We start from the raw sequence: 10,160 nt of genomic DNA on the forward strand, positions 1-10,160 counted from the left end.
TTGAGTTGAGTCGAGTTGAGTTGAGTTGAGTTGAGTTGAGTTGAGTTGAGTTGAGTTGAGTATTATTTATCAAAAATACTGAGGGCAAAACATTAACTTCATTTTACCCTAAATAAAACTGTCCTCCGTAAAATGCGTTCAAGCTGTCGCCGTCACCACGTTCCTTCGCCGGGATGGATTTATACATGATGTTCAAACAAATCCTCTGCCGCGAGAATTGCTTTTGCGACAGTTTCCTTCGGGTGTTCGGCACAAGTCGAATATCGAATAATGGTAAACCAAGAAAATGAGATTTCCGGCGGTCATCTTTGGTGTCCGTGAGCCGAGCAGACAAGCAACAGGAACGATAAAATATGTCCATCACGGGTAAATCCCAAATCTCATCAAAAATGGCAAAGTTTATTCCGGGAACGTTGATGCTTTGATGGGTCAGTCGCGTGTCAACGACAAATATTTGAGCTTGACTGATTTATGTTTGAGGGCGTGTGTTTGTTTTCCGCTTGGTTGGGTTAAAGTCTATCAAATCATTGATGATTTCAGATTGAGCTAAAACAGTGCACTGACTACTCAAAATTAAACTTTCTGATTGTACATCTAAAGAAGCTTCACGGAAATGAATTCGTTAATCAATCATTCGTGTTCCCACAGTTGATTAACCCCATTACGTCACTGACATTTTTCTGCCAAACTCAGATGAGCGGGCTCTAATTATTTCCGTTTCCACGTGGCTTCCCCGCGTGTCAATGTGACGCACTGTCGCTGACGTTGACTGACCATCCCGGTCATAATAATAAGTCGCGCGTTGATAACTTCCAGGAACTGTCCGGCCGTATCAATTTCACATGTCGATTGCGGGGGAGGATGTCAGAATCAGAGTCACAGTTTTATGATGAATATGGATTATATAAAGGAGATTTTGGGGACACCTAAGCATATCTAAGTACATCCTTTTCAGACCTGAATTTTTCTGAGCTTTAGCTACTAGTTTAATTTCAGCAATTCGCCACTGTCATGCCAACTTGTCGCACGTGCATTTTGGGTCAAATTCAGGCAAGAACGCCACTTTGTGCCGCTCACAATGCCTCACCTTTTGACCTTTACAGATCCCCAAAATCCGAATCCAATCCTGAGATATTCAATAAAAACCGAAAAAACTCCGTGCATTGTTGTCACTTTTCATATGAAAAAAATTTCAATCCTGTCGTGCTATCTAGACACAGCCTGAAAATTGATGTAAGTGCGACAATTGGCCAAAGGGATTTCAGGTTAGAACGTGTTTGGCACAAGTACGAGGTCGACTACCGTAAACATTTGTAATTATAACTCGGGATTCCGGCAACCAAATTCAACCAAACTTCGGGGCAATGCACAGAATGGTCAACCGAACAAAACTTGTTTGTTGTTGTTTACATTGCGTGCTTTTGTTTTTATTTATGGGTAATTCTCTACCAACTCACACGAAATCGGGAAAAGTTGCCCCGACCCCTCTTCGATTAGCGTGAAACTTAGTCCAAAGGGGTAACTTTTGTCCCTGATCACGAATCCGAGGTCCGTTTTTTATATCCCGTGACGGAGGGGCGGTACGACCCCTGCCATTTTTGAACATGCGAAAAAAGAGGTGTTTTTCAATAATTTGCAGCCTGAAACGGTGCTGAGATAGAAATTTGGTGTCAAAGAGACTTTTATGTAAAATTGTACGCCCGATTTGATGGCGTACAGTTAAACCTCGCATATGCAACTCATATGGGGGTTTCTTATGCGAAGCACGCATATGCGAGGTACAGGGCTTATGGGATTTTGGCTATATGGGAGACATGGCCTATATTTTTGTAAAAAATCATCTTAACTATACAAATTTATAGTGTTTTGGAATCGTTATGAAGTCAGCTATACAGCTACACCAAATTTACAAGGTTTACGATGTTCTAGGTCATCCGAAACTTCCTCAAGTTAAGGCCTATGTGTTCACCGCCGTACAAGTATGAGGTAGGCGATTGTGACTTTGGTTTTTGACCTCAGATCATATCCAGATAGTCTCAGGGAGGTTCAGGGACTAGTCTACCGATATGTGGTGATGTTCTAGGTCTTCTGTAGAGTCCCGGGAGTTACGGCCGGTGGGTCTACCGCCGTAACAAGATAGAGGTCAGTGGTTTTTGACCTCAGATCATATCCAGATAGCCTCAGGGAGGTTCAGGGACTAGTCTACCGATATGTGGTGATGTTCTAGGTCTTCTGTAGAGTCCCGGGAGTTACGGCTGGTGGATCTACCGCCGTAACAAGACAGAGGTCAGTGGTTTTTGACCCCAGATCATATCCAGATAGCCTCAGGGAGGTTCAGGGACTAGTCTACCGATATGTGGTGATGTTCTAGGTCTTCTGTAGAGTCCCGGGAGTTACGGCTGGTGGATCTACCGCCGTAACAAGACAGAGGTCAGTGGTTTTTGACCCCAGATCATATCCAGATAGCCTCAGGGAGGTTCAGGGACTAGTCTACCGATATGTGGTGATGTTCTAGGTCTTCTGTAGAGTCACGGGAGTTACGGCTGGTGGATCTACCGCCGTAACAAGACAGAGGTCAGTGGTTTTTGACCCCAGATCATATCCAGATAGCCTCAGGGAGGTTCAGGGACTAGTCTACCGATATGTGGTGATGTTCTAGGTCTTCTGTAGAGTCCCGGGAGTTACGGCTGGTGGATCTACCGCCGTAACAAGACAGAGGTCAGTGGTTTTTTGACCTCAGATCATATCCGGATAGCCTCAGAGAGGTCCGGGGACTAGTCTACCGATATGTGGTGATGTTCTAGGTCTTGTGTAGAGTCCCGGGAGTTACAGCCGGTGGGTCTACCGCCGTAACAAAATAGAGGTCAGAGGTTTTTGACCTCAGATCATATCCGGATAGCCTCAGGGAGGTTCGGGAACTAGTCTACCGATATGTGGTGATGTTCTAGGTCCTCTGTAAAGTTCCGGGAGTTATGGCTGGTGAATCTACCGCTGTAACAAGATAGAGGTCGGAGGTTTTTGACCTCAGATCATGTCCAGATAGATTCAGGGAGGTTCAGAGGCTAGTTTACCGATGTGTGGTGATGTTCTGGGTCTTGTGTAGAGTCCCGGGAGTTACGGCCGATGGGTCTACCACCGTAACAAGATTGAGGTCAGTGGTTTTTGATCTCAGATCATATCCAGATAGCCTCAGGGAGGTTCAGGGACTAGTCTACCGATATGTGGTGATGTTCTAGGTCTTCTGTAGAGTCCCGGGAGTTACGGCCGGTGGGTCTACCGCCGTAACAAGATTGAGGTCAGTGGTTTTTGATCTCAGATCATATCCAGATAGCCTCAGGGAGGTTCAGGGACTAGTCTACCGATATGTGGTGATGTTCTAGGTCTTCTGTAGAGTCCCGGGAGTTACGGCTGGTGGATCTACCGCCGTAACAAAATAGAGGTCAGTGGTTTTTGACCTCAGATCATATCCGGATAGCCTCAGGGTGGTCCGGGGACTAGTCTACCGATATGTAGTGATGTTCTAGGTCTTCTGTAAAGTCCCGGGAGTTACGGCTGGTGGATCTACCGCTGTAACAAGATAGAGGTCGGAGGTTTTTGACCTCAGATCATGTCCAGATAGACTCAGGGAGGTTCAGAGGCTAGTTTACCGATGTGTGGTGATGTTCTGGGTCTTGTGTAGAGTCCCGGGAGTTACGGCCGATGGGTCTACCGCCGTAACAAGATAGAGGTCGGAGGTTTTTGACCTCAGATCATGTCCAGATAGACTCAGGGAGGTTCAGAAGCTAGTTTACCGATATGTGGTGATGTTCTGGGTCTTTTATAAGATCCCGGGAGATACGTCCGATGGGTTTACCGCCGTAACAAGATAGAGGTCGGTGATTTTGACCTCGGATCATATCCGGATAGCCTCAGGGAGATCCGGGGACCCTACTCCCGGGACTCTACAGGTAGACTAGTTCCCGAACTTCCCTGAGGCTATCCGGATATGATCTGAGGTCAAAAACCTCCGACCTCACTTGTGACGGCGGTAGATCCATCGGCCTTAACTCCCGGGACTCTACAGAATACCCAGAACATCACCACACATCGGTAGACTAGCCCCTGAACCTCCCTGAGACTATCTGGATATGATCTGAGGTCAAAAACCATCGACCGCTATCTTATTACGGCGGTAGACCCATCGATCGTAACTCCCGGGACTCTACAGAATAGCCAGAACATCACCACATTGGTAGACTAGTCCCCGGACCTCCCTGAGGCTATCCGGATATGATCTGGGGTCAAAAACCACTGACCTCTATCTTGTTACGGCGGTAGATCCATCGGTCTTAACTACCGGGACTCTACAGAATACCCAGAACATCACCACGCATCGATAGACTAGCCCTGAACCTCCCTGAGACTATCTGGATATGATCTGAGGTCAAAAACCATCGACCGCTATCTTGTTACGGCGGTAGACCCATCGATCGTAACTCCCGGGACTCTACAGAATAGCCAGAACATCACCACATTGGTAGACTAGTCCCCGGACCTCCCTGAGGCTATCCGGATATGATCTGGGGTCAAAAACCACTGACCTCTATCTTGTTACGGCGGTAGATTCATCGGTCTTAACTACCGGGACTCTACAGAATACCCAGAACATCACCACGCATCGATAGACTAGCCCTGAACCTCCCTGAGACTATCTGGATATGATCTGAGGTCAAAAACCATCGACCGCTATCTTGTTACGGCGGTAGACCCATCGATCGTAACTCCCGGGACTCTACAGAATAGCCAGAACATCACCACATTGGTAGACTAGTCCCCGGACCTCCCTGAGGCTATCCGGATATGATCTGGGGTCAAAAACCACTGACCTCTATCTTGTTACGGTGGTAGATCCATCGGCTTTAACTACCGGGACTCTACAGAATACCCAGAACATCACCACACATCGGTAGACTAGCCCCTGAGCATCCCTGAGACTATCTGGATATGATCTGAGGTCAAAAACCACTGACCTCTATCTTGTTTCGGCGGTAGACCCATCGGTCGTAACTCCCGGGACTCTACAGAATACCCAGAACTTCACCAAATATCGGTAGACTAGTCCCTGAACCTCCCTGAGGCTATCTGGATATGATCTGAGGTCAAAAACCACCGACCTCTGTCCTGTTACGGCGGTAGACCCATCGGCCGTAACTCCCGGGACTCTACAGAAGACCCAGAACATCACCACATATCGGTAGACTAGTCCCCGGACCTCCCTGAGGCTATCCGGATATGATCTGAGGTCAAAAACCACCGACCTCTGTCCTGTTACGGCGGTAGACCCATCGGCCGTAACTCCCGGGACTCTACAGAAGACCTAGAACATCACCACATATCGGTAGACTAGTCCCTGAACCTCCCTGAGGCTATCTGGATATGATCTGGGGTCAAAAACCACTGACCTCTATCTTGTTACGGCGGTAGACCCACCGGCCGTAACTCCCGGGACTCTACAGAAGACCTAGAACATCACCACATATCGGTAGACTAGTCCCTGAACCTCCCTGAGGCTATCCGGATATGATCTGAGGTCTAAAACTAAAGTCACAATCGCCTACCTCATACTTGTACGGTGGTGAACACATAGGCCTTAACTTGAGGAAGTTTCGGATGATCTAGAACATCGTAAACTTTGTAAATTTGGTGTAGCTGTATAGCTGACTTCATAACGATTCCAAAACACTATAAATTTGTATAGTTAAGATGATTTTTTACAAAAATATAGGCCATGTCTCCCATATAGCCAAAATCCCATAAGCCCTGTACCTCGCATATGCAACTCTTGCGACAAAACCGAATCAGGTGGAATGATTCGTATATGCAAAGTTGCATATGCGAGGCGCTCTTATGCGAGGTTTGACTGTACATGCAAACTTTACTCACCATGGATGGATGGAACATAAGATTGGAACATTTATAAATGTCTAGAAAAAAACCAAAGATAGTAGAATCATGTTTTACTTAAACCCAATACCATTAAGGCTGGTACAAATTTTATTTAAAGTTTTTGTTTCCCCCCCAACAAAATTAGCCCGGAAAATCAGGGGGCAAAAAAAATATTTTTAAAAAACTTCTAAATTTGAATGAAAATATAAGTGCAATCGGCTTAAATCAATTTAAAATGCATTCCCCTGCATTTAGAATAATTTTAAGCATGTTTAGGCTGATTTGAAAATCTATTATATATTTGAAAATTTTCGCAATATTTTTTTCGCTCAAATTTTAGTTTTCGTCAAATCTTACATTTTTTTGAAAACTAATGATTGCAAAAAAAACTGAACTAGAAATGCATTTTAAAACACTTTTTCCATGCAAATGTTGAAACTATGGCTTGTTATTTTAATATTTATATTTTTTTTATTTTTTAATGTCTGTAAAAAAGGAAAAAATTACCCCTTGCTCCACAAGCGGAAACGGTTTTTTGGAATATTTTAAGCATCTGTGCAAATTTTGAGCGAAATTGGTTGAGATTAACCCATTGATACCCGAGCCTAAAGTTGGCGAAAAAAATGTTTTTCATTCAAAAATGACTTTTTTAAATCGTTAATACATTTTCAGGATCAAGTTTTACAGCTTTGGTCTGTTCTAAAAAGTTGTAGAACATTAAATTTTCAATAAGAATCTCACTTTTGGGAATATTTGAATGGAAGTAGAGCACCATGCAGACCAAACGGTAAGAAAGTCGAGTTTTCCATACATTTTTCAAATTTTTCACACACAAACTTCACTTTTGAGTATCAATGGGTAAATGTTGAACGATTTTGCTCATATTTAGCCCAGAGTCCTAAAATAGTTCAAAGAACAATATTCAGCTTGTGGAGCGAGGTTTTGAGAAAAAGTCCCATATTCTGGGCACCCTACTGTAAGTTCAAATATATCAATTTACAGTCATGGAAATCCATCAGAAATTGCGTTTTTAAGAATTTTAAGTCTAACGAAATAAGCGTTGGTTGAATTTTTTACAAAATATTAATTTGATAAAGTTTTTGAAAAGTCTGTGCAACACGGGCAAATCTGTGCATCAGGCATCCTTTGTAACCGCACAAATTAAATGATAATTTCACTAATTTATGAATAATAAAATATGAATGATATTAACGTGGAACTGCCTTTTTCTAATTCATTAAACAAAATTAATTTTCAGATAAATAATTTATCTGTCCTCTAGCTATCCCCATCTTTTAGCTGTTTCGATGGTTTTTTTGTAACTTTTTTCCTTCCCCTGCTCAATTTGTTCTCCCGTGTACCAGTAAACTCTAACACCGTTTGAAATAGTCAGCTGTTGAAAGGTAGGTACCCCATATCTCAGCTTAGGTTAATTACTACACTTATGATTTTGCCAAAACAATCCAATAAATGAAATGAAATTAAAAATGAAATTTATCTAAATGTATTATAAGAACTGCAAAATGCATAAAAAATCAAAATAGTATTTAAAGCTGCTTATAGATCTTATTTACCCTGTGATCTATACGTCAAATGCTGTATCAAAAAGGCGAAAACCTGTTTTACCTCTAATCCAACCCATTGTTAAAAAATATTTTAATTCATTTTAAAGGCCATTTTTCCAATCAAATCTACTACTCCAATACTTCTAATTAACGTGAAATTTTCCGAGGATTCTGAATATGACAAAATTGAGACCAAGTGACGCTATGGAAGCCTACAGGGCAAAAACTGACGTTGTAAAATGTTTGTTATAGAATAATCGAAAAACTGTGAGAAAAACTGTGATTGGTCAAAAAGTTATTTTCGTAGGCTTATAGTCCATGAAATTCCCTAACTTTTGACCTGTGGGAGTAAGGGTGTTGGAGGCTGTTGCAAAAATATATCAAGGTTTAAAAAAAAATACATTTTTAACAGTAATTTGCTAAAGCTATGAGAAAAAGTCAAACGAATCCTGGAAGTCAACCTCACATTTGAAGGGCTTTAAAAGACCTTTCAAATGCATCTAAGAGAGTTAACATTGATGAAGTTTTACGGAAATGCGAGCAATTTTAAGATTTTTTATGTTTTTGGACCTCAAATTTGAATGCCCGTTTTACCCCACTTCCCTTTGTCGTGGAGGGCTCATATTTGGCATGAGTTCATCTCATGTATAGGCAAACAAATTCTGAAAGTTTCATCCGAATCGGAGCACCTCGATACGACCTCTAGAACAAACCGAGCAATATTTACAAATACTGCCTCTTAACCATTGTTTTTCTCAACATGTTGAAAAAATGTAAAAACTCCCAGAAATTATTCAAGTCATCTTTAAAATAGTTAAAAAAAACCAGGCATGTTTGAAAAATTTGCAAACTCACGTAACGAAAGTGTCCATTCAGCAAAACAACCGTTGGCCGTGGTTAGCGGCTTCGGCTGCCGAACCCGTAGCTGTCCCGTTTAAATATTTTTATTCAGTCATTAAAGACGGTGTGATTGTCTTAAAAAAAAAAAACGGCGAAACGGCTTTAGGCGTTATGTCTGACACCCATTAAATGTATAAGCCTGTTTCTTTACTGCAAATGTTCGAACATTTTTGGAAAATATCATAATCTTTAAGGATATTTTCCCACCATTCTTCGATTTTTTTTGAGAAGCCTAAGTTGAAAGACAACGATAATACTAAAATAAATTTTAAATTTGCATGTTATATGTTAGTTGACTCTCGTTAATCGGTTTTGTCTCTGACTTCTTTGTAAAAAAATTCTAAAAGATTATGATTTTTCCAAAAAATCTTCTATGAGAGACATTCTCACAAATGAAAATAATAATATTACAAATATTTTCATGTAAAAGCGCGAAGTTCAAAGGATTCTCAAAACCATTACAAAGAAATTGTCTCTAGTAATTAAAATCATCATCTAGCATTCCTTACCTTTAGATTTACGTTTATTTTTAGCCAAAAAAACATGCTAGGCATTTTCAGAACCAGATGTCTTCATCAGAACCACCCATCACTCATTAACAGAACTCTGTTTTTCTCTCCTTATTTCCGAATTCCATCGTGGAAAGCTCGCCCAATATAAACCGATAAATTGATTGATTTTTAACTACATTTCCAGATTCCCATCTGTTGGATTCGATTTCGCTCCCATTTTTATTCTGCTGCAACATTTTTTTTCTTTCTCTCTCTTACTGTTGCTTGCAGCTGGAACCGGATTTCCATAAAGCTCGCCAACAACACTAATTGGTTTCGTTAGGGGGAGCGGGAAATCGATGGACTTTTTTTCTCGCCACTTCATTCTGCACCAATTTGCCCGATTTTCCGATCGATGGTTGTTTGTGTTCCACTTTTTATTGGAAAGTTCTGTCCCGTGATTTTTTTTTCTTGTCTGATGGTGATGATTTTATTTTTGCAATATTGTGGAATGCTTTCACTTTTATTTTGTCGTCCTGGTTTTTGTTCAAAGCAAAAAAAAACTGTTATCGCTTACTTCCCAAAAGACCAACCGAGGGAAAATTGCCTGAAACGCGTGCGAGCGTAAATCAAATTTGGTTCGTTTCAATCTTTTGCGGAATTTATTTTCGCTTTTCACCAAAGTGGGTGGTGTGGGGTTGGGAGGATTCTTTGGAGCAAGTTAATGCCAGTCCCCCACCCCTAATTCCAGAAATTTGATGGATTTTTATCTGATTTTTGTGCCACGCCGGAGACGAAACGCCGCCGTCGGAGCAATTTCGCTTTTCGTGTAAATTGAGGCCACTTTGGAATTGTGTCCTGATGGTGGAGGAAATTGAAAAACATAAAACGTTGAGACGATGAATCAAAACGGCGCTGATAACGAACTCCGGGGACTTTGTTTTTGAGGGCAAAGTTGAAAGGTTTTGATTACTGAAAGGTCCTCAAACAACATTTTGATTTTTCAATAGATTTTTTTAGCTGTTTAATGATATTTAACAGAAATCATCATCAAAGTATTCATTTCCATTGACAGTGTTATTTTGAATGAACTATTTTATCAGATCAATCATTCAATCGGATCATACAATTCACAATGTAGCACAATGTCCTTTCATAATGTGACAATGATTTATTTTCAATGAAAGTATGTATGTTCCCATCCTGGAATTGACCTGCATCACAGCAAAAAGTGTTTCATCAGTTCATTAGGGTGATCCAAAAATGAGTCGGCATCTTT

This window comes from Culex pipiens, chromosome 3, assembly GCF_016801865.2.
Source record: "Culex pipiens pallens isolate TS chromosome 3, TS_CPP_V2, whole genome shotgun sequence".
NCBI lineage: Eukaryota > Metazoa > Arthropoda > Insecta > Diptera > Culicidae > Culex > Culex pipiens.